The sequence below is a fragment of the Lissotriton vulgaris genome, chromosome 5 (assembly GCF_964263255.1).
Source record: "Lissotriton vulgaris chromosome 5, aLisVul1.2, whole genome shotgun sequence".
NCBI classification, from domain to species: domain Eukaryota; kingdom Metazoa; phylum Chordata; class Amphibia; order Caudata; family Salamandridae; genus Lissotriton; species Lissotriton vulgaris.
Window position 1 is genome coordinate 63,809,581 of NC_141693.1, and position 24,003 is coordinate 63,833,583.

General features: G+C 45.2%; 1 pseudogene across 1 annotated transcript in view; it reads right to left on the reverse strand.

Annotated features, from left to right (window-relative positions):
• Positions 1 to 1,645: 1,645 nt before the first annotated feature.
• LOC147710175 (E3 ubiquitin-protein ligase TRIM39-like) overlaps positions 1,646 to 24,003 on the reverse strand; it is a 131,712-nt pseudogene continuing 109,354 nt past the window's right edge. The window contains exons 5-6 of the transcript XR_015295853.1: positions 15,231 to 15,283; positions 1,646 to 2,160 (exon numbers count right to left, since the gene is read on the reverse strand). The product of XR_015295853.1 is annotated as an E3 ubiquitin-protein ligase TRIM39-like (transcript). The remainder of the gene's footprint in view (positions 2,161 to 15,230; positions 15,284 to 24,003) is intronic.

Here is a 24,003-nt window from a genome sequence, read left to right on the forward strand (position 1 = left end):
ATGTTTTAGAGTCATGAAAGCCCTGCAGGACGCTATTGTGTTGTATTTGTGCGGCTGGAATATAACATTATTGCACATTGTTCACAGAATCTGCATATCTTTGAACAATACACATTTCATAAATTACAATAGTGGCTTGTGCAGCAGGGCAGACGTTTCACAAGATAACAACTTATACATGATGGTCTGTAAATGTGATGGAATCTTTGCAGTTTAGGAACTACAATATTTAAAAATAGTTATGTATTGTTCTATATCTTCACTGGCCTCGTCATACTCACGTTACAAAAACACTGTCCTCAGAAAGAAGTTTTAAACCCTTGCAAATAAATATCAACTTAATTCACAGGAGATGCATCACAAATGCATTAACATTTAAGGTAAAAAGGAGAGACAAATACATACCCATTTAGTAGGTAATTTGTCCGAAGGGAAACTAGAACACCTGGATTAATTGCGGCTTCACCGCGTAACCAAATTTAGTGATCCTGGAAAAATATTTGATTTCACCGATGGTCCATTTTCTTCCTAATCTCGTATGAAAGCACCTTCAAAACTGTGAGTTTAGAATACCAGCGCTACAAAAACCTATTGCATTTGAATTAATGGATCTAAAAGAATCTGGGCAGAGCCGGCTTTAGAGTTAGAGGCGTCAGGTGTGACAATATTTCTTTGTGCCCCTCCGCCCATGACACCATTTCCAAATATTCCTACACTCCCACCTTCCAACAGTGGCACCCATCTCTGTACAGTCCCTCTCTCATACGCATGTCTTTTGTTTTATAGCGCTACTCATGCCAACTCGTGGGTGTCAGAGCACTTTACACCAAACATACATTAACAGAAGCAATGACTCTTATATGTGTAAATCAGTCTATAGGAAATGTTGAACAAACCAATGAGGATTAACGTTCTGTGTTCTGCATGTACACGTTCTTTGCAGCCGGCATATTAACCCTCTGCGCTACTTAAGGATGAGTTGAAACTGTGACAAGACAAAACTTCGATCTCTCTCCAGCAGAAACATTATTCACCTGTGTTATCCTGACATTTGTATTGTTGCCTAAAACCTGCGGGACACACAAGGAAGCAGCAGGTGCTTTTAAAACCTAAAGTGTTTTCTCCACACATCACTGCTCCCAGATTAGCGCAGGTGCGGCTGCACCGGTCGCACTGTCCTAAAGCCGCCCTGAATCTGAGTTACATACAGGGTTCACGTGACAACTGTCTTGCGTCTGAGGTCACTAATATTAGCACTGTTGTTGGGCGGGGCAGGACTGGTTTCTAAGTTCATGGTTAAAAACAATCACTTTCAATAAGTACTTCTCAGCGCAGCGCTATAATGTGCATATTAATGTCAAAGCTCCACGTGTGAAAGAAATACACATTTTTGAAGTTTAAAGAGACTTTATCATATGTTACATGATGTCTGCTGCATAATTCACACGGCAAACATTTCCTGCCCTTGTTTTAAAAAATGTACAAGGAAAAGAGATATGTAGCAGTCAGTTTCACGTGAGGCTTCTGGTTGTCATGGCAACATGTGGGAGGGTCCTTGTGAAGAAGATTCTTTGGAATGTTGGTGTTTAAAGATTCTTTGAACTGTAGATGACAGTTGGGGGAGGGGGGGGCGGTGGGGGGTCACTCTCACACCAGCCTCAGCTCCGCTCTGTCCCAGAGACCAAAGTACGGGAAGAGCCTCTGTGTGAAGGGGGCCTGCGGGAAGGAGAAGAGAAGCTCCATGGAGTCAGCATTGTACAGGGACAGCCGCCCCCCCTCATAGTCCAGATACACCCCCAGCTTCAGGGGCTTCTCATGAGGGTACAGAAGGGGTCAGAGGGGAGGTGAGAGCCTTGTACTGACCCCCCCACCCCTGCACAGCCCAGACTCCCCCCTCAGATGACCATGTGATCTCTCCCTTCCTGTTCACAGACTCTGCTGCGACCCCCACATGCCACAGCGCCCTCTCCTGCAGCAGCTGCACCTCCCAGTAATGTCTGCCGGAGGTGAACCCCTCGCTCCCCAGCACACAGGGGCAGTAAGTGAATCTCTTGGGGGTGTACGGCAGGCGCTGTGCTGTGCCCATGTCTCCCACTCGTCTCCCCCCCTCAGACAGGCGGAGCTCAGGATGAGCCGTGTCAGGATCCAGAGTCACCATCACTGCAGAGAAGAGATTCAGAATTAGAGATTTAATGACACAAATAAAGGCTGTAATTACTGCTTCTGTTTTACATATGATTAATTTACACCACATCTGGAAGGAGCACACAGCGCTAGAGAGCGCAGCACTAGACCGCTCACTACACTAAAGTGCGGGGCACTAGACTGCTCACTACACTAAAGCGCGTGGCACTGGACTGCTCGCCACACTAAAGCACGCAGCACTAGACTGCTCACTACTATAAAAAGCACGCAGCACTAGACTGCTCACTGCACTAAAGCGAACGGCCCTACAATGCTCACTACACTAAAGCGTGAGGCACTAGATGGATCACTACACTAAAGCGCGGGGCACTAGACTGCTCACTACACTAAAGCGTGCAGCGCTAGACTGCTCACTACACTAAAGCATGCAGCACTAGACTGCTCACTACACTAAAGCACGCAGCACGACACTGCTCACTACACTAAAGCGCGCAGCGCTAGACTGCTCACTACACTAAAGGGAGTGGCACTAGACTGCTCACTACACTAAAGCGCGGGGCACAAGACTGCTCACTGCACTAAAGCGCGGGGCACTAGACTGCTCACTACACTAAAGCGTGCAGCGCTAGACTGATCACTACACTAAAGCATGCAGCACTAGACTGCTCACTACACTAAAGCGCGCAGCACGAGACTGCTCACTACACTAAAGCGCGGGGCACTAGACTGCTCACTACACTAAAGTGTGCAGCGCTAGACTGCTCACTACACTAAAGCATGCAGCACTAGACTGCTCACTACACTAAAGCGCGGGGCGCTAGACTGCTCACTACACTAAAGCGCGGGGCGCTAGACTGCTCACTACACTAAAGCGCGGGGCGCTAGACTGCTCACTACACTAAAGCACACATTCATCTAGAGCACACACTACACCGAACAGCAAACTGCACTACATAGACAATGCATTCAACTACACCCTACACTGCACCTCTCAGCATATACTACACCACACTACCACACAGTAACATATACAAGAAGAGTACTGTACTAGTTAGTACTCTATATTACACGGTACAGAGGAAGAGAGCTACTAGAAGGAATACAAGACTAGTCATAACACTGTATTAGATGGCGCCGAGTGAGAGAGCCTCTAGGAGGTATAGAGTACTAGTCAGTACACTGCATTAGATCACACTTAGTAACAGAGGTACTAAATGGTCCTGCCTGGCGCTGTCCTCATACTGGCTTTTGGTCGAGGATACTCTAAATAGGATTACGGGAAGAACTTTATCGGTTGACGTGGCGGTGGGGCTCTTACACTGGTTCCCGCATACCCCTAAAATTAAATTTCGAGCAAATTCATTGATTTAGGGCTCGTCCTCACTAAACGGGAGATAACCAGGAATTGGAAGGCAAGAGTTGGTCCGACGGGAGCTAAATGGCACAACGAACTTCTGAAGTGGGCTGCGGGGGAGAGCACGCTGCGATACCAACTGGCGAGGCGGCAGCACAACGAGAGGGCGCTAGAATCAGCACTGGAATGGGAGACAATAGTGCAGGCCCTTGGAGATTACTGCGCTTCCAGCGATTCTGAGGGTGAGGATGCAGCACAACCTGAGTCCCGTTAGACGTCCACGATACGGATCTCAACACAGTCATCTGGGGTTTTTCCCATAAGCTCTTTCTACACAAACCACTACACACTGATGGCGGGGTTGGGTGGGGGGAGGGAGTTCAATCATGAGACTGTTGGGGGGGAGTTTTTTCTGTTAGGTTGATCTAGAAAAGCAGATGAAGCCCGTGGGATTATCCGGACCAGCTTTGACGATCTACCAGATCCCCACTTGTGTTCTCTGTAAGAAGACGCCGCCCGACCCTTGGGTCGTGGGCTGAATGGCTGTGTACCCACGATGTTTTCTCACGGGGGATCGGATGTATTTACCCTTTTATTCCTGCAAACGTGTTGCTGGTCTGACATGTAACTTTGGCTAATTCCTGCAATAAAAATATATTAAAAAAAAAAAAAACAGGAGGTACTAAAAGTGTACTGCTCTGGATGGTACTGACTGATAGAGCTATTGGAAGGTACACTGTACTAGTCAGTACACTGCATTAGATGGCCAAGAATGAAATACACACTCCAAGGTCTACAGTACTACACATTACACTGCCTTCGATGGTAGTATATAATATATGGTATAGAGTGGGAGAGCTACTAGAAGGTATACAGTACCAGTCAGTACAGTACATTTGAGGGTACAAAGTGACAGATCTACTCGAAGGTGTACTGTACTAGTCAGCGCACTGCATTAGATGGTATTGAGTGACAGAGCTACTGAAAGGTAAACTGTACCGGCCAGTACACCAGATTAGTTGGTACAGAGCATCAGAGCTACTCCAAGGTAGACAGTACTAGTTAGCACACTGAATTAGTTGTGACAGAGCTATTCCAAGGCGTACTGTACTAGTCAGTAATATATAATATATGGTATAGAGCAACAGAGCTACTTCGGTAAACGGTACTAGACAGTACACTGCATCGGATGATAGAGTAAGAGAGCTACTAGAAGGTGTGCTGTACTAGTCAGTACACAGTATAAAAATGTTAGAGTGACAGAGCGATTAGAAGGTAAACTGTTGTAGTCAGTACATTAAATTAGATGGCACAGAGTGTGAGACCTACTCCAAGGTGTACTGTACTAGTCAGTTCTATATAATATATGGTACAGAGTAGGAGAGCTACTAGAAGGTATACAGTACTAGTCAGTGCACTGTATTAGATGGTAATGAGTGACACGAGTGATACGAGGACGCACCGCAATCCCAGGAGCGGATCGGAGAGGCTCAGCTCCTGTGGGCCTCCGGCCCTTGCTCCGGTCTGGGTGCATTGCTAAAGCTCAGAGCTTGTACCAGCGTGCGCTGGCATCCCCACGGCTCCGCTCCGAAGAGGAATTTGCCTGTGCGGTCCTAGCGGTCCCTTGGCAGAGAGGTCTCAGCAGAAGGGCTCCAGCAGCAAGACACTGGCGTGGGCATCAGTAGCGGTAGTGTGGCCCTGTGTGGGACATTTACCAAGCTCAGGCTCGCTCCGTTCAGCTTCGGCCCCTTTGCGGCTGGGATATTCAGGATAATTCAAGAAGTGTGGCTGGTGAACCGGCGAGGACACAGGGGCAAGAAGAAGGAAGTGACACTGGAAGCAACTAGAGCTGGGGATTATACTTAAGAACACAGGAGGCAGGTGGTTGCAGGCAGTGGCATAACAAAGGCCCACGCAGCCCCCATGGTGCAGGGGGAACCTGGGCTTCAGGGGGCCCCTCAGCACAGTACTCAGGCCTGAGAGCTCCGGATTAAATGCGGAATGTGTCCCCTCCATGTAACTTGCAGGGAGGCACCCTCAACTTTCGTTACGCCACTGGTTGCAGGTATGGCCAGTGCTGCAGTAATCTCCGCACAAGGCCGGTGCCGCATGCTCCTTCGGATGTCTGCACCTGTAGGTGTCCGTCCAACACGCCAGTGGCCCAGTGGAAAAAAAACCTCCCACTAATAGCCTTGCTGGGGCAAAGACTTGTGTCTGACTTTGCGTGTTGAAGTAACCATCTTGTGGTTATGTGGGGTGCGCAGTGTAATCTTTAAGTCCCTGACAGCGCATAAAGTGGAAAACCCGCAAAGGTACTCACCACATGACGGCTATTGTATTTACTGCGTAAATTTAGATACTCAGATTAGCAAGGCTGATAGGCCCACTATGAGCTCAGAAGGAACAGGAGGGGAGCCAATAACTGCTCGGCGTAGACAAAAGTGTTCCAATCGGTTGATATTATATAAAATGAAACCCACGCAAGCAGAGGCTACAACAGAACAAGAAGGGGAGTACCTTTTATCGTTTACTTTTGTGAAACCGAATAAAGTTTATTTGATCGATTGATTGATTGATTGAACAAGAAGGGGATTTCCTTCAATTATAGCAGAGGTTCAAACTACCAGCAAAATAGTACAGGGGGAAATCAAGACGAAATTTGTTTTTTTTAAAGAATCCAGTGACTGCTTTACTCACATATCACAACGAGGCAAGTGGATTACAAGCCCGCTACGTGCATTTTAACCTGGTTTTTCCGAAATAACACCCAAAACTCTGAAGATATCTTTCAAATCTGTTACCTCCGCAGAAATTAAAACTATAAAACCTGCCTTCTAGTGGGAGGACTGGGCGAAAAGGAGCTTCCAAGCCATGGAGAGAAGGTAAACTCAGGTGTCGAGCTCATTGAAGTCAGAATGACTCAGGGATTTTGCAGTCTGAGCTGGATACAGTTCCTGAGGGACTGGTTCTTAATTCAATGGTCACTCGCGGCTAAATGTGTAATAGAGCCAAACACTGTCCTGACAAAGGCCAAGGTTAGGCAAGTAATAGTTGAGGTGCACCAACAATTTAATTCCAACAATAACAGATTTAAACCTCAACTTTCAGGCTTGGACGGCAAGAATCCTGTCCAGGGAACAAAGCAGTAAATTACCAATGGTATTTTTCTAATAGGTGTGCCTAATTCACACGAGTTTGAGAGGAAGACTCAATTGGATGAGACCTTTCCACTTACAGGTGGAGCCACAGGCAAAGCCTGTGTTGATACAGGAAGAAGAAATACCTCTGACTGCCCCCCCCCCCCTTATCACTGACTCCAGACATCTCCCTACAAGCCGAAGTACTGGACCGCCACTTCCCTTGTCGGGGAGAAAACAACAACAATACGTGGGATATTTTGCTTAGTTCATTTCAAACTTTCGTCAAAGCCTTAACATACCAGTCTAGTAAGTCAGATTTCTAGGTGGACTTAATAAATACAATAGCTCTCTACATACCAGAAGGCACAAGTTGACACACAATATGTTCCTGCTTGTGTCTGCAGTCCAGTTTTAGATAAACTGGCATCGCTCCCTGGAATTGTAGGCTCTGTTTTGGATGACATTAAGCTGCAGTTAAAGACATCTCCAAGAACAGTGGATGTTACCACACCAACCAATTCCGACAATTGTGCTCCAAATAATAAAGTTGCTTGCCAAAAAAACATCACAATTAGGAAAGGTTACAGAGGAGCCAAGTGAAGTAATTTCGGAACAGCGGCGTCGTGGAGCCCAAAGGTCGTTAACTAGCAGGTGCCACAGGAAAACTGAAAGCTGTGGTGTCTCTCTGCTTTGTCCACCTCACAAAAAAATAGTATAGATCTGGGAGAACCAGTAACCCATATTATCCATACTTTATTAAGGTGCAACCCACTTGAAGACATCACACAACCGACTAAAAGACAGCGTAAGAGGCTTAGGAAAGCACATAGCAAAAAGTCACATTTTGGGAAAGAGTGGATCGCATGCTAGTCAGTCTGGTCAAGTCTACCCAATTTTAAAAACAAGCATTGGAATAGCCAATAGGTCTTGCCTTTGGGACCTTATAAGTGTTTAGCAAGAGCTATTGCCATTTCTGTTACCTTATATATAATTAGGATTATATTATGTATAATTGAAGACCTGTATTAAAAAAGAAATAACAAAAAATGCTGCAACGCATGTCTACTATGAAGACGAACCTTGTGGGATGTTTCCGGGTTATGTGCACTTTTGTCAGTGCTGGGGCACCTTGAAATCAATCAGAGTACTTGTAGAGCGTGCTACTTACCTGTGAGGGTCTCAAGGCGCTGAGGGGAAAGGGGGGGCTCCTTCTGCTCGAAGAGCCAGGTCTTGAGGAGTCTTCTGAAGGCGAGTAGGTCTTGGGTCTGCCGTATGTGGGTAGGGAGGGTGTTCCAGGTCTTGGCGGCGAGGTAGGAGAAGAATCTGCCGCCGGAGGTCATTCGTTGGATGTGGGGGATAGCGGCGAGGGCGAGGCTGGCGGAACTGAGCTGGCGGGTGGGGGTGTAGAAGCTGAGTCTGCTGTTAAGGTAGGCTGGTGCGGCGTTGTGGAGTGCTTTGTGTGCTTGAAAGCAAATGGCAGTGATGATATACTCAAGCTTTAAGTCCCTTGCAAGTGAATAACAAAGAAGCTCCCATTAGGAGAATATACCATGCGCTATCGAGAAACAGAAAAGGGCCTTGTGTGACATTGTGTCACTGCTGTTATATTATTTATATGAAATACTGATAGAGATATCAAAATAAAAAAGATTGTTGTTTGGGCCTTTAAATTCACGATGGGTAAACCCGCATTACAAGCCGTGCTGTCACTGAATTAGTAAATGTCTTTAGGGATCCATCTCAAACTGAATTTGTTTTTGCATCGACCACAAAGGGGTTCATTTTTGCACAAATATTATGAGCATTAATGATCGAATAAAAACAAAGTTGCTCTTGTTATGTAGCTGTATATTCATTCATTCATCTTACAGGAAAAATCAAATACAAGCATTGGAAATGCAATAGGTCTCACATTTATTTGAATTAGAGCTAATGGCATTGTAAATGTCAATGTAAATGTACAGGAATTTATATAGCGCAAATCACCGAGCGGTTTCTAAGCGCTTGCTTAGGGAACCCATCCTGGTATTCCCCTGTGAGATAACCCCGGCAGGGTATCCGCAAGGTGAAAGCCAGGCACCCCACCGCGAGGGGCCATTGTGGAGATTAAGCAAGCTATTGCCCAGATTCGCAGAGCGTGAACCCGTGAATCGAGTAGGCACCGGAGCGAGAATTGTCGAGTCCATGGACATTTTTAGGACTCAAGACCCCGCCGAGCCGGGAATTGAACCCTGGTCCCGGGCTGACCTCTGCTTCCAGGTCTGCCTCCTCTAACCAGTGAGCGTACAAAAAGGTTTTGGGTCCAAAAATATGGCCAGCCTGGACCTCAACAGTTGCGAAACAGAAAAAATGGCTAGCCAGACTGCTTTAGTTTACAATTAGAACCCACACAGCCGATGAATGCTGCGTGGCCAGGCCATTTATTTAGCAAAACTTTTATTTTTGGTTCAGAATTAAGTTTTCAAAGTTCATAAAAACATGGCATCAACTGAGAACACACCGTCCAGACCAGTCAAATCAAAAGCAAAAACAAACAATTGTGTGCACCATGAATACAAAATATACAGACATGAATACTAAATATTCAAACATTAACAGGACACCAGAATGCAACTTAGAATTAAATGCATACGAGCCAAATCAATTGTGAATACAACACATACCACACAACATACACAACACCTCTAACCAGTGAGCCACACTTCTCCACATGGCAATGTGCTTCACCTGTGTAAAACACATTTTATGTGTGTGTATGCATGTGTTGTGTAGTGGAATTATGTGGGTTGGTTTGTAATTTTTAGTTGAGGAATTATGTCGAGTGGATTTGTGTAGTGGAATTATGTGGCATGGCGTGCAGTGGAATTATGCGGATAGTAATTATGTGGTATTGAGTGCAGTGGAACTATGTGGAGTGAGATTGTGTGTTATGAGTGTAATTATGTGGAATGGTATTTTGTGTTGAATGATGGGATATTTACTTTTATTTTAATATCTTTTCTTTCAAACACAAATACAGTGATGAACAGTAAAAACTGTACCTCGACAGAAAATGTTCCCTTCAGTGTTGTTAAACATGGGGCAGTAGTGTGAAAACACGATCAGTAGCAAGTCTTAGGCTGACTAGAAAATGCCCTGTTTATTCCCTTATTCAAGATCCATGTTTAAGGCAGCATGGAAAACAATCAAAACAATGTATTGCTGCAGTGAACGATAAAGCCTGAGCAAAAAAGTCTGTTTTGTACTCGTCAATAAAAGTCACTCATAACCAATTTCTTGACTGATTAAAGATAATGCTTGATGTCTTTGAAACTCCACCAATACACATAATCGGACATTAAAATTGGCGAGAAGGTTGCACTACCACAACATGTAGATGTCCCTGCAATGGTCACTCAATTAAACAGCAATATTCCCACTGTCAGCAAACATGATTTTAGTGAAATCATCAAAAATGTTGATAGTGATGTAATATCACCATTAAGATCATCTGTGACCATGCGCGAGGCCTTGAGCAGTGCTCTGGGCCCAGGGTCACCGCTCAGTAGATCTCTCTTTCAAGTGACCGACTCCACGTGTTTTCTTGTGCAAGAGATCCGGGTAACAAGTCTCCTGATGGGGGCTGTACATGATTCGGAAGGTGGCTCACTGATGTGTGGTAGAGATACACTCAAAACGACGACCAGACCCATGAATCGGCCAAGACAACGACTAGTAGCAGCTGATCAAACCATGCAGAGAACAATTACCAGCTTTTCCTGTGTGAATCTATGTCGTTTACATGGCTAGCCGAACTAGTACCAAATGTATGTGTGAGAAGATCTTAATTAAATGATGGGAGGAGCACACCCACGTTGGGAGGAGTCCAGTATTTATTTAGACCCTACAGTTATCAGCAGGGTTTACTAGTAGTCAGAATGGATATCCGTCCTTTTCCTACCTGTTTCCTCTACTGCTCTTCTTTCTCTCATTCTCCCTCCCTCCAGAAACCAATGGAACGCCAAGTGTATGCATCTTGTGTGAAATCACCTATACTTCGATGGAGCAGGAAGTCTGGAGTACACCTTCGTTTGACTAAGACACTTCCTGAAGAATGAAGAATTGTGGACATTGGCATGATCAGAGTTGCACACCCACACATAGAGATGGGCTGCACGTCAATTTCCTGCATTATGTACTGCATGAACAAAGGAACCAAGTTCCTTGAAAGAGTACTCTGTGTTTTTTTTGTCCTTTCACCATTTTCGTGTTCTCAATTATCACAGCTGGAGACTGCCACATCACTGTTTCCCTTGACATGATGCTGAATTAGCATAGAGGACCATGAGCCGTGCCACTATTCAATATGCCTTGGAGTCAGTAGTAGTCTTACACGTCCTCTAATGTGATGTCATTAAGGCCAAAGGATGTGTGATGTCACTTCCAGTACACCTGCCATTTTGGTGTAATGATGTCTATGATTCTGCCCATACCCGAATCTGTGAACAGCAACAGGTCAGTATGAGCTTGCATAACTTGCAAAAGGTGCCAATGCCTGGTAGTCAAATCGTTGCAATCAAAGCTATTGATCATCAGAATGGACTGCAGGGATTCGAACCTTTACCCCTTCTGAACAAGTCTTTCATTATGATCCCTAAACCAACATTCGCAGGCACTCAGGGGTGACGTGTGTGGTCAAATGAATCAGTCTATCTTGACAACTAATAAAGCTGTGGAAATTGCTGCAAAGTGACTTCTGCACTTAAGGGAGTACCACGTCATCTGTCCATTCAGAACAACTATCCTCTCGAGAAGCTCCCGACTTTGATGCTAAAGTGTCCCAGAAACTGAGACAATAAACAAGCAGCTGTGCATCAACTACAGTGACTCTTTGTCTTGAACTCGGTCTGGTACATGGATGTAATAACGGTTTAATTCCTTGCACCGTGACACAAGCAAAAAAGAAAATCACATATATAAATATTGCCTGATGTCCACAGCACTACCGCTGCATATGCCAATCAGTCACAATTAGAGAATCCTAATCAATTTAATGGACATCTCGTATCTTGGTCGGTGCATCTGCGGGGTATGAGGAACGTGTATATTGTATTCAACTTGAAAATGCCTCCCTGACCAAGCCCACACAGGGGCAGCAATAATGGAGCCAGCAACGGGAGGGGCTGCTTAGCAGATCCGCTAGGGCCACAGGAGAGGGCAAGGTACGCTAATGGCAGAAGGGATGAACAACATAAGAGGAGCTACGGGCAGTCTCATGGCGGAGCAAAAAGCGGGGCGGTAATTAGACGAAGGGACACGTAGCACAAGAGGAGGGAGGAAAGGTGCAGAGCGGCATGCACAAAAAGTGGGCGGTCGCAAGGTAGTGGTTGTGAAAAGTGACTTTACGATAAACAGTTGCGCTTGTGAAAAGTGCTCGTAAATAAATTCCAAAATAGTCCCGAACTCGGCCAAAGTAGTACAACGCCATTGTATACTTGGTCATGGTGCTGAGGGACAGCACCACTACTCTTCGGATGTTCACACACAACAAACACAAGGGTGCAAATGTTTCACCCGGGAGTGCAGGCGGTGTACTCGGTTTCCCAGCAACACGCCGTAAGAGGCTGGAGGTGATCCTGTATGCCGCCTCATGTTTCCACGCCGCTCTCCGCTTGCTAACGCTGCCTTGTGGCAAATCTATATACACACTTCTCTCTGCTTACAGAGAGAACAACTAACAGAACAAGCCCGGGAGTGGTGCGTGCATGCGTGCTCGCGAGGTCTTCACTTTTCAAGCACTGCACTTGTGCTTGTGGCACGCCGCTGCTCGATCCCGCAAGGTGGATGATGCCACAAGCACGAGTGCAGCGCTTGAAAAGTGAAGACGGATGGCTAAAGGCCCTCCTAGATCAGCGCATGCGCGCTGCATAGGCGAGACCTAAAAAATAACTGCTAACAGAACAGAATCGGTTAACACGCTGGGAGAGGAGCTGGACCGAATTCAGACGGCAGATACTCACAGTGATCAAAACGGACCGCAGTCGAATAAATAGTGACATGATAAGCAAACCCTTATTACAATTAGATCCAACCTTACTACTGGCAGTTTCCCCACTACTGGAAAATAAGAGTCTTAAAGAGGCAAAGTTAGAGCAGAAGCAAGAACTAGGAGGAAAGAAAAGGCGGTGAAGCTGCTTCTCAAAGATAAACCAGGCTTCGACAGCTGTCCTTCAGGTAGAAAAGGATGAGAAATCTTGGGGCAAATGTTCTGCAACTGGGGTGCATCTCAAAGGTGCTAGAAGGTGATCTGTACTAGTCAGTACACTCTATTAGAAGTCACAGTGTGACAAAGCTACTTCAAATACTTCAAAGGTATACAGTAGTAATCAGGAACAACAGAGAAAGGGCTCCCTCTTGACCTATAATTACTTATACCATAGGAGTTACCTCTCAAACATAGGGCATACACCAACAATATCTACACAAAATGTAAAAAAAATTCTCATTTTATTTCATTTATACAGTTAAAAAGTCTTTTTTTCTTTTTTTATATCATATTTTTCAGATTCATTATAAAAATATATACATTTTGCACAGAGGCTACAAGAAAAACATTTTGCAATACATTAAAGTTGTGAATATATGTACTTAATTCTTCAAATTCATGTAGAACACAAAATCAATTAAATGTGCACACCAGGTAAAGAGCCACACATACAACACATACATACTCCTAAACATCCATCCCATCACAGAAATAACAAAAGAAAAGGATTTCCTATAGCGTTGAAACTGTAGTCCAATTAATGACCAAAGTCATTTAGATTTTAGAGGAAGAAGAAGGGTCGACGCGTTTCGGTGGAAATGTCGCATTGGGGACCACCTTCATCAGGACCGAACAGAGACAATACGGTATAGGATCTCTGAACCTGGGGTGTGGATCTGAAGATTTGTAGAGGTCCACGAGGCTAGATTTATATTTCTTTTTTAATGTTGGATAAGGCAGCTGTATGCTGAAGGGAATACAAGAGAGCAGAACGCAGCAGAAGGCGACTTATTGGTATCTCTAAGTTTGGCTTATGCTTCAATATCGGTGTGGAGGGGACGCCACATTTTAAAATGTTTTTTATGGTTGCCTTCTAGATGTCACCTAGTCATCTTAAAGCGGTGTATCTTAGTAATGTAGATGCGTTTTACATGGTACAAAGGTCCTAGTCCCCAACACAAGCCGCCTCCACCGTCGTCCGCAGTTCGCGCCGTGAAAAAAATGTGGTAATCAGTACACCGCAATGGATGCTGCAGGGAAGGAAAGCTACTAGAGGTATACAGTACTAGTCAGTACACTGCGTTAGATGGTACAGAGTAAGAGAGTTATTAGAAGGTATACAGTACTAGTCACTACACTGCGTTACATGGTACAGCGTGAGAGAGTTATTAGAAAGTATACAGTACTAGTCAGTACACTGCATTAGATGGTACAGAGCTACTCCAAGCTATAATGTAATAGCCAGTACAGTGCATTAGATTGTACAGAAAACAGAATTGATCCAAGACATACTGTACTAGTTAGTAATCTATATTAGATTATACAGAGCAAGAGAGCTACTCGAAGGAATACAGTACTGGTCAGTACACTGCATTTGATGGTACAGAATGACAGATCTACTCCAAGGTATACAGTTCCAGTCATACACTACACTGCATTGTAGATGGATGCACTACATCAGAGTAAATATATGCGCTAGGTTAGTGTAGGTGAATGCGCTAGCCAGCGTGGGTGCATGTGCTAGGTCAGTGTAGGTTCATACACCACCTCACTATAGGTGCATGCGTTGGATTAGAAGTATGCGCTAGGTCAGTGTAGGTGCATGGGGTAGCTCAGGGTAAGTGCACGAACTACAACAGTGTAGGTACATGAGCTAGGTCAGTGTAAGTGCATGCGCTAGGTCAGTGTAGGTGCATGTGCTAGGTCTGTGTAGGTGCATGTGCTAGGTCAGTGTAGATGCCTGTGTTAGGTCAGTGTAGGTGCATGCCCTAGGTCAGTGTAGGTGCATGCCCTAGGTCAGTGTAGGTGAATGCCCTAGGTCAGTATGTGCTGGGTCATTGCAGAAGCATGTGTTAGGCCCCTGTTGGAGCTAGAACTCTGGAACACAGAATGTGTTATGCATTACATGCCAAATTCTGAGGTGCAATTCCATGCCATCCCATATTTTACTATGATCCCACCCCATATCACATCACACCATCCCATCATAACGTTCCATACCATACCGCCATAACATACCATTTCATAAAACTCCAATCCACACCATCCAATCGCATCTAATCCCTTCCTACCCCATACCATACCACCATAACATTCCATGCCATACCGTTCCATAGCACACCACACCATCCCATCATACCATATTACACCATGATACCAACCCATAGCACGCCACACCACCCCATCCAATCCATACAATACCATAACATACACAATCTCATCCCTTCCTATCCCATACCATACGAACAGAACATTCCATTCCATACCATACCACATAAAACCATACCATACCACATCATTTTCATGAACCATAACATACAGAGCTAATCGTCACAATGATATTTACCTTTATAACTCTTCACCACCATCTCTGGGCACTGAATCTTCACATTATTACACCTGTAATAAATAACACACACATCATCTTTGTATTAAAGAGCAATGACAGCTACAGGAACAAAGGATGAACATCACATAAGACCTGTATTTGAAATAAGATTCAGTATTAAGAGCAGCGCCTGCGGACTAGTGCTCAGGGTGAGTTACTGTTCATACACAACAGTCAAAGCTCTAACGATATCCAAAAGTACCTTTAACATCTTATGACAGGATGTGGGTGTTCTATGGCAGATAGCTCGGTGAGACCAGCGTGCTTCATGCGAGTCCACGGAGAGCCTCAGATTGGGTCTATGAGCGGCGGTTAGCTCAGTGAGAGGGGGGCTGACTAACAGGTTACATCTGCTTCTGGTGGAGTCTTGTATATATAAAGTACACACAGCCGGAGATTGGCCCCAATAATGCGCATGGCTGGAGGGGTTACGTGTGCTCCTAAAACACTACAAATTCAGATGCCGCATTAGTTAGAAACATATAGCCAATCAGGTAATGAACAAGTGGTCCGTGACTGCTTTAGAGAAGAGTAATTTATGATTTATCATGTGTGTGTTGCTTAATTAAGTCAAACACTGGTAAGACATACCAACAATGAACAGAACAACATACCCTGCTATCTAAGATAGCATTTTTCAAAACGTACAGTCAATGTAAAACACAAAAGCGTCAAAGAATTGTTTAAGTCCAGTATATTTAATTTTATATACTTGAAACAGATCAAAAGTTAATTTAGACAAAAGGTTGCTCAAGGGATGGGAGAAGAATGGGGTGCTCGTGATGGGTAGGACAAGGTGAATAGTCACTAATATTCAGAGTTTATACATTTCTAATGCTAGGCACTGGACTGGTAAAGAGACCAGTACAGAAAGGCCTGTCCCAAACAAATTATTTATAAAAATGTTTACAGTTTTTAAAAAATGCATAAATGCAACATCAAGCGAAGGGGATGGGATGAGATACAGGCCGTGGATGGGTGGGGTGCGTCGACGTTTCGACTCGGCTTGTGCATAGAGGGTGACTTATACCTCCACTGCGAGACTTCTTCAGGACGAAAGAGGGGGCAATCTAGGGGTGAAAGATCAACTGTCGGTTAATTGGCGCCTATTACCCAATCCGGGAGAGAATAGAGTGACGGTATAGTACTGACCTAATCCTGGTGCCGCACAAGCATCTCAGGTAAACCACTGGAGGTTGAGTAGTTAATGGCTCTGTCAGGGCTTTCTGTGGAAAACCAATACTAAACTTAGTATGCATACAATTCTGCAATGTGACGCAAGGTATGAGGTTACTCTGATTCTGAACTCCCCCATTAGTAGTGAGCTGAAATCCACTCATGGGGGCCCACCTTGTGAAGTCCTCACCGGTATTTTAAACTGTCAATTAATTAGAACATGGTCATCAGACGTTTGAATTAATCTGTCAAGACCTGCACCAGGATTAGGTCAGGACTATACCGTCACTCAATTCTCTCCCGGATTGGGTAATAGGCGCCAATTAACCGACTGTTGATCTTTCACCCCTAGGTTGCCCCCATCCCCCCTTTCGTCCTGAAGAAGACTCACAGCGGAGGTATAAGTCACCCTCTATGCACAAGCCGAGTCGAAATGTCGACGCACCCGACCCATCAACCGCCTGTATCTCATCCCATCCCCTTCGCTTGATGTTGCATTTGTGCATTTGCAAAAAACCTGTAAAAAATCTTATAAATAATCTGTTTGGGACAGGCCTTTCTGTACTGGTCTCTTTACCAGTCCATTGCCTAAGCATTAAAAATGTATAAACTCTGAATATTAGTGACTATTCACTTTTCCCGACCCATCACTAGCACACCCATTCTTCTCCCATCCCTTGAGCAATCTTTGTACCTTCCTTTTGCCTAAATTACCTTTTGATCTGTTTCAAGTATATGAAATTAAATATACTAGACTTAAACAATTCTTTGGCGCTTTTGTGTTTTACATTGACTGTACGTTTTGAAAAATGCTATCCAAGATAGCAGGGTATGTTGTTGTGTTCATTGTTGGTATGTCTTACCAGTGTTTGACTTAATTAAGCAACACACACATGATAAGCTATAAATTATTCTTCTCTAAAGCAGTCAAGGACCACTTGTTCATTACCTCATTGTACCCAGATCTTCGGGCAATTATTGGGTTACCCCATTATTTTGTAATGGGCATATAGCCAATCAGAACACAGCAATCGGGCGCTCCCCATGCCAGACATCTGGACACGTTACCCACCGGCCGCATTGTGTCCATGCAAGGTCGAGGCCCACCTGGATTATCCATTTAAAATGATTTATGACTCCAGAGGCAGCAATTTATAATCCTCACCATACAAGGATCGCCAGAATAATTTTCCTGCCAATAATGAACTTTATATAAGACTGCTACAGAGTGATTGAAATGTGACCCTGTGCCTGTCACTCTTATCCTGGCTGATACGTTTAATCGAACTAACTGTTCCTGTTTTGCCAAACGCCTCTTGTCTCTTGTTTTTCAAAGATCTTTCATGTTCAAACAACACCGTGATATAGATGCTCTCCTTCAAAGGTGGGAAAATCTGCCCCTCGGTATCTGTGGGAGGGTGAACATCATTAAGATGCTGCTTCTTCCTAAGGTGATCGTCTTGTTTAACACTAAACCACTTCCTTTCCCCAAAACGCTTTTGCAGAAATCGCAAGGGAGGGTCGGGAGCTTCATATGTGCATCCTGGGGAGCCAGGATCTCATGAAAACAGCTCTGGATGAGACGGTTATGCTTTCCAGTTCAAGAATTCCAGGCTCTTGGCTGGAGAGCTAGATAATTCTTACATGAGTCAATTGGGGGAGCTAAATAGATTTACTGGCAAACCTTCGTGATCCTTACCTGCCATGACGGGGGTGTTCTGCTTCATTGTTCACCTTCTTTGTTGGTCCCGCTGCCTGTGTTGCTGTGCCCGCCCACCTCCCGCCGCTGCACAACTATTACACATGAGTGCGGCCGCCGTGTGGAGAGGGGGCCGTGGCACATTGAACTACATCTCCCGGCAGCCTATGCGGCCGCAAGCCGCTCACGGGGGAAGCGCTCCAGGAGGCGCATAAATAACAGCGTCATCCCCGGTGGAGCGGGGAGCTGAATAGCTTTACTGGCAAACCTTCGTGATCCTTACGTGCCGTGACGGGGGTGTTCTGCTTCATTGTTCACCTTCTTTGTTGGTCCCGCTGCCTGTGTTGCTGTGCCCGCCCACCTTCCGCCGCTGCACAACTATCACACCTGAGTGCGACCGCCGTGTGGAGGGTGGGCCGTGGCGCATTGAACTACATCTCCCAGCAGCCTATGCGGCCGGAAGCCGCCCACGGGGGAAGCGCGCCAGGAGGTGTATAAATAACAGCGTCATCCCCGGTGGAGCTGGGAGCTGAATAGCTTTACTGGCAAACCTTTGTGATCCTTACGTGCCGTGACGGGGGTGTTCTGCTTCATTGTTCACCTTCTTTGTTGGTCCCGCTGCCTGTGTTGCTGTGCCCGCCCACCTTCCGCCGCTGCACAACTATCACACCTGAGTGCGACCGCCGTGTGGAGGGTGGGCCGTGGCGCATTGAACTACATCTCCCAGCAGCCTATGCGGCCGGAAGCCGCCCACGGGGGAAGCGCGCCAGGAGGTGTATAAATAACAGCGTCATCCCCGGTGGAGCTGGGAGCTGAATAGATTTACTGGCAAACCTTCGTGATCCTTACCTGCCATGACGGGGGTGTTCTGCTTCATTGTTCACCTTCTTTGTTGGTCCCGCTGCCTGTGTTGCTGTGTCCGCCCACCTCCCGCCGCCTCACAACTATTACACCTGAGTGCGGCCGCCGTGTGGAGGGGGGGCCGTGGTACATTGAACTACATCTCCCAGCAGCCTATGCGGCCGGAAGCCGCCCACGGGGGAAGCGCGCCAGGAGGCGCATAAATAACAGCGTCATCCCCCGCGTCGCGGGAGCGTCGCGGGAGAAGCCCGGGACAAGGGCGGGACCGTCTGTGGCCGTCTGGGGCCGGAGGAGGCAGGGCTGGGCCACCCCCCCCCTTGGTTGAGCATTAGGTCTGTTGCATTATCATAGTCATTGATTGTAAAAGACTTGTAAAGTCTGTCCTGTGTGCTTATAGGTGATAATATAAATATGGGTAAAAGTACTCCAATGCACACTCGTTCTACCTCGAGACAGAAAACACATACTACTACACCACTCCCAAGTCTGACAGCAATAGACAGGATGTTGCAAAAGACCATAGGGGTAGTTGTGACTGCAATTGAGAGCACCGAGAGACGTCTCTCACTACCCCCAGATATGTGTCTATCCACCCAACATATTAATACATCTACAACAACGGCATATTCCCATGACTCCATCCTTATGGACTCATATGCAGATTTTCCAGGGATAGAAAGACTGTAGTACCGAGCAACAACATAATCCCCCTATTGAATCCTTACTTCCGGCTAGTAGACTCTCATTAACGCCGACCTTGCGGCCTCCACAGATAAGCGAGGAACCCCCTCTTTTAATTAATGATTTGAATGATGTGGAGGGGTTGGATCCCTATCCTATTATTGACCCTGACTCAACAGATATGGGAAACAAGGAGAGTCCCCCACAAAGAACTAGAGGGCAAAAAACAAAGCAAGCATCTAGTAGGAAAGAACAGCCCATAATTAAAACTAGGGGGAAAGATAAAAGAAATCGTAAAAAAATACCCATCCCACCTAGACAAAAAGGGGACAAGAGTGAAGATCAGCTTATCGCTGTTGAGGTGCAACATAATGAAGAGAGGTGTAGAGCTCAACCAGAAACAATACTATCAAATCCTGTAGGTTTTATGAATCATCTGGAGCAGATAATGAAATCTCTAACTTTACCCCTGCTGGAAAGAATAAAGCTCCTAACAGATAAAATAGGGACTTTGGGAAAGCTGGTTACAGCTAACTCAGATTTATTGAAACATCTTGAAATTTATAGTAGAAGTGCTGTTATACCCAGCCCTAAGTACAGCTAGTGGTGCTTTAAAGCCATCTGACAAACCAGCCACACTAGCGGTAAAGGGTGATAACTGCCCAGTTCTGCATACTCTGCCTCTAGGAAAAAGAGCACAGGCTCATAAAAGCAGTGAAAGAAAGGGGAACGAGAGGGAGACTGGAAAGGAACTAACAGTAAGGGTCCAGGGGCCCCATTGATAGAGATACAGAAAAGAACAGTAGTGTTAGGGAGAAGATCATTTATCCACGCATTGACCTCCCACCACAGTCTATGCCGTACACTGTGGTGTTGACGGGAGTGCCAGAGTTGAAAAATGAAAGAGGGGAATCCTATTTAGAACTTAAGAACAAGGTAGTTTTTTGGCTCAATACCAACAGACAACCCCCAGGGCGCGTACAAGCAGAAATTATACATGTTCGCAGAGTAAGCTGGATTGGACACAGACAAAAAGATCTTCCTGGGGACTGTATAATTGTACATTTTAGAGATAGACGTTCAATAAGATTCATTTGTGGTTGGAATAACCATCGAAGGAATGGCGGGATCCAGACTATGGATCTGGCCTACTTCTATCCATCAATGAACTCTACAACGACTACGTTTAACTTATGGCAGCAATGGGAGCCGAGGGCTAGAAACAGAGTTGATTATAATATAACAATATCTAACCAATACCATATATTGCAGGGATTAGAGGATATCGATTGACTTGCTACGGATACATGGGTTACTAATTTATCAGTGTCCACGAAACCTTGCAGATAAATGTCAGTCCTTGATAAACATGGCATGGTTATGACCAATGCCAAGGATGATACTGGCACAGTGGGTTATGAAATTAAAGAACGGGTTCTAATAAATGAAAGTACCCCACATGATAAGCCAATTCTAGGGGCTATCGTGGAGCCTAGCCGCAACACGGATGTGCTGGTTAGATAAACAAATAAGGAAACATGGTCTTTTATGAGCTGGAATATCGCAGGGCTAAGGACAAAATTGGATAACGAGAACTGGGCACACCTTGTGAATAAATATGATGTTGTCAGTTTCCAAGAAACTTGGACTACGGTCCCTGATCATCTTAATGGTTTTAGAACTTATTTCTCCCCAGCCACCAGCTCAGCTCATGGTAGGGCCAAAGGAGGCTTATGTACTGTAGCAGGGTTTCCGTTCTCCCACAGAACTGTGCATAGAGATCTAGAACCTCAGTGAGTTAGGATGATCCAAAACTCATCTCAGTGTCAGAAATCCCCTTACCTAGCTAGCTACAGTGTCTCATGGATCATTATGGAATGATCCATGTCTTAGACAAACCAGAACATGATCTTTAGAATACCTCAGGAATCGTGGAACACATGAACACTCTTTCGTTATATAATCATTTCAAACCAAAACTGAGAGTCAAAGAACACAAGTGCAAGTTTGAAATATTTATTATTCAATGCAAAGTTCTCAAACGCAGTATCTTGTATAATACCAAAATGCAGATTATAAAAATCAGAGTCAGCAGCATAGTCACTAATCCATAGTAAGCAAAAGGTGCTAGCATGTTATAATGCAAATTCTATAGAAATCTATAGCACCTATATTTCGCGCACCCTATCTAGCATATTATTTTATATATATATGAAGGTCTCATTCGGGCTTTAGCAGGGCGGCCCCATACCTCTCAATGTCAGTAGGAGCAGATCACATCAACAGCTACCAGCTCTCTTCATGCGCAGCACCCAGTGTCTGCGTTCATTCCGTGTAACTCTATCTTAAACCCGCGTAGAGCCCAAAATGTTGGCATCAACATTATTTGTGTTATGTCTAATGTGGTGCGAGGATCAGGCCTCCCAGCAACCTTGTGTTAGGTTAATCTTAGAGTGTGCAGCTCTCAGTGTGCAGACAGTTGTACCAAGTGTACCAGGCAAAGCTGATAGCATAGAAATAACATATTATTCTCAAATAAACCACCTCACCGCTTCTAGGGTGAAAGCTACAACAACAAGTATGTGTCGTGTGCAAAACTGAAGCCGAAGGCAAAACCGGCTGTTTAAACATGTAATACACTCATGCTAACTTAACGCAATATATGTAATGAAGTATCCATATGACACCCCCCCATTGGTCCGAGCACCGTCAAACATAAGGGAAAAGGCAATACTAAATCAGATACAAAAATTGAAAGCAAAGTTCAATAATCTTGAGCTAAAATAAGCTAAAAATATGTATGAATGAATATGTATGAAATGCCTACAGTGGCCTCAAATCAAAAAATTAAAAACAAAACCCTTGAACCAAAAGTCATCCGCCAGGTCGCAAAAATATGAAATGTAGGACCAGGTCGCATCAATTCAAATGTTTGTAATAGGAAAAACAAGGCACTTATCCGATTTCCAAAGTCATGTGCCACATTGACGTTATCCTCAGCGACATCACGTGATTGTATTCTCCAGTTGCAACAGCCTCCAGCATGAAATCACTGCCATCATCCGAAAATAGTTCAGCAATCCAATTTAGCAATGGGAAAGAACATACGTGCTCCTCCAGCATCGGATCCTCCTGTAACGTCAGAGGACAACTCGGTGGGTTCACCAGATCGCTGTGTGTCAGAAAGGCATCCGCCGCTGCAGAGATCTCCCATTGGCCCAGAACTCCATTTATCGCTGCCAAGGCCATAACTCTCTCGCCAGAACAGATCAGCTCGTGAGCCACCACGGGACGCATTAGCTGATCAAAATCGACGTCAGGAGCAGTCCTCAAGCATAGGCACAAATCAATAGCCCAATCGAACTCGCAGTTCAGGCAGTGAAACACAGGTTGGACACACGTGAAGTCGGTGAACCGAAATGACAATCTATAGGCCGTGCTTAATGCTGCAAGCGGCAATGTTCCATAGTAATTGAGCATTCGATTACGGCACAGTGTCAGGAGGCGTTGAACGGCGTCTTGCGCAGGATGGGCATCCATGTTTTATGAAGAAAAACACCAACAGAATGCCTGCTGCTACAGCCAGCAACACAGGTAGTCCACCAAACAGACTCGAAAAAATAGTGTGGAAAAACGTGGGAATTATACCAAAAACTTTTTCAAACGTAGTCACGAGGCCACTGCTTACTAACTTAAAAAAATGTGCGAGCCCAGTCGTTGAAGAAGCATTAAAAATCTGGTGCACCAGTTCACAGAAATGAAACGGCAAATCAGTATTTAAAAGCGCCTGCACCTCTGTGCGGGTGTTAGCTATGTGAAGGACATAAGTCTCCCGGGCCGAACTCAGGGTCACTTGTTTTTGAGACAAAAGGGCCCTTATTCTGCTTAAACCATTGAATTTTGCTTCCAAGGTTGGAATCCGTGGCCAGATGGAGACATCTGAAGATCCATGCGTGGGTGGGTATAGAACATTCTTGCAGCACACCACACGCTCTGATACAGTTACCACATAAGCCACACCAATTAATAAACCACAACATAACTCGTTGTTTAAAAGTAAATAACTACCATTAGCTAATAATGTGAACGTGGGAACCACTGCTGGAACTGGCGTGCCTTTTAAAACACATGCTAAATTCGGGCGGTCCTGATTACAAGAACCGTGTAACTGAATGTGTCTGCATATTAATGACTGGTCAGGTGACTGTGTGCAATCCTCACCATTAAGATTCACTTCCTTTCCATCCTTCAGACATCTGTATGTGTATGGTAATGACCATGCCTCGTGTAAAAATGCATTGCCTAGTGGTTCAT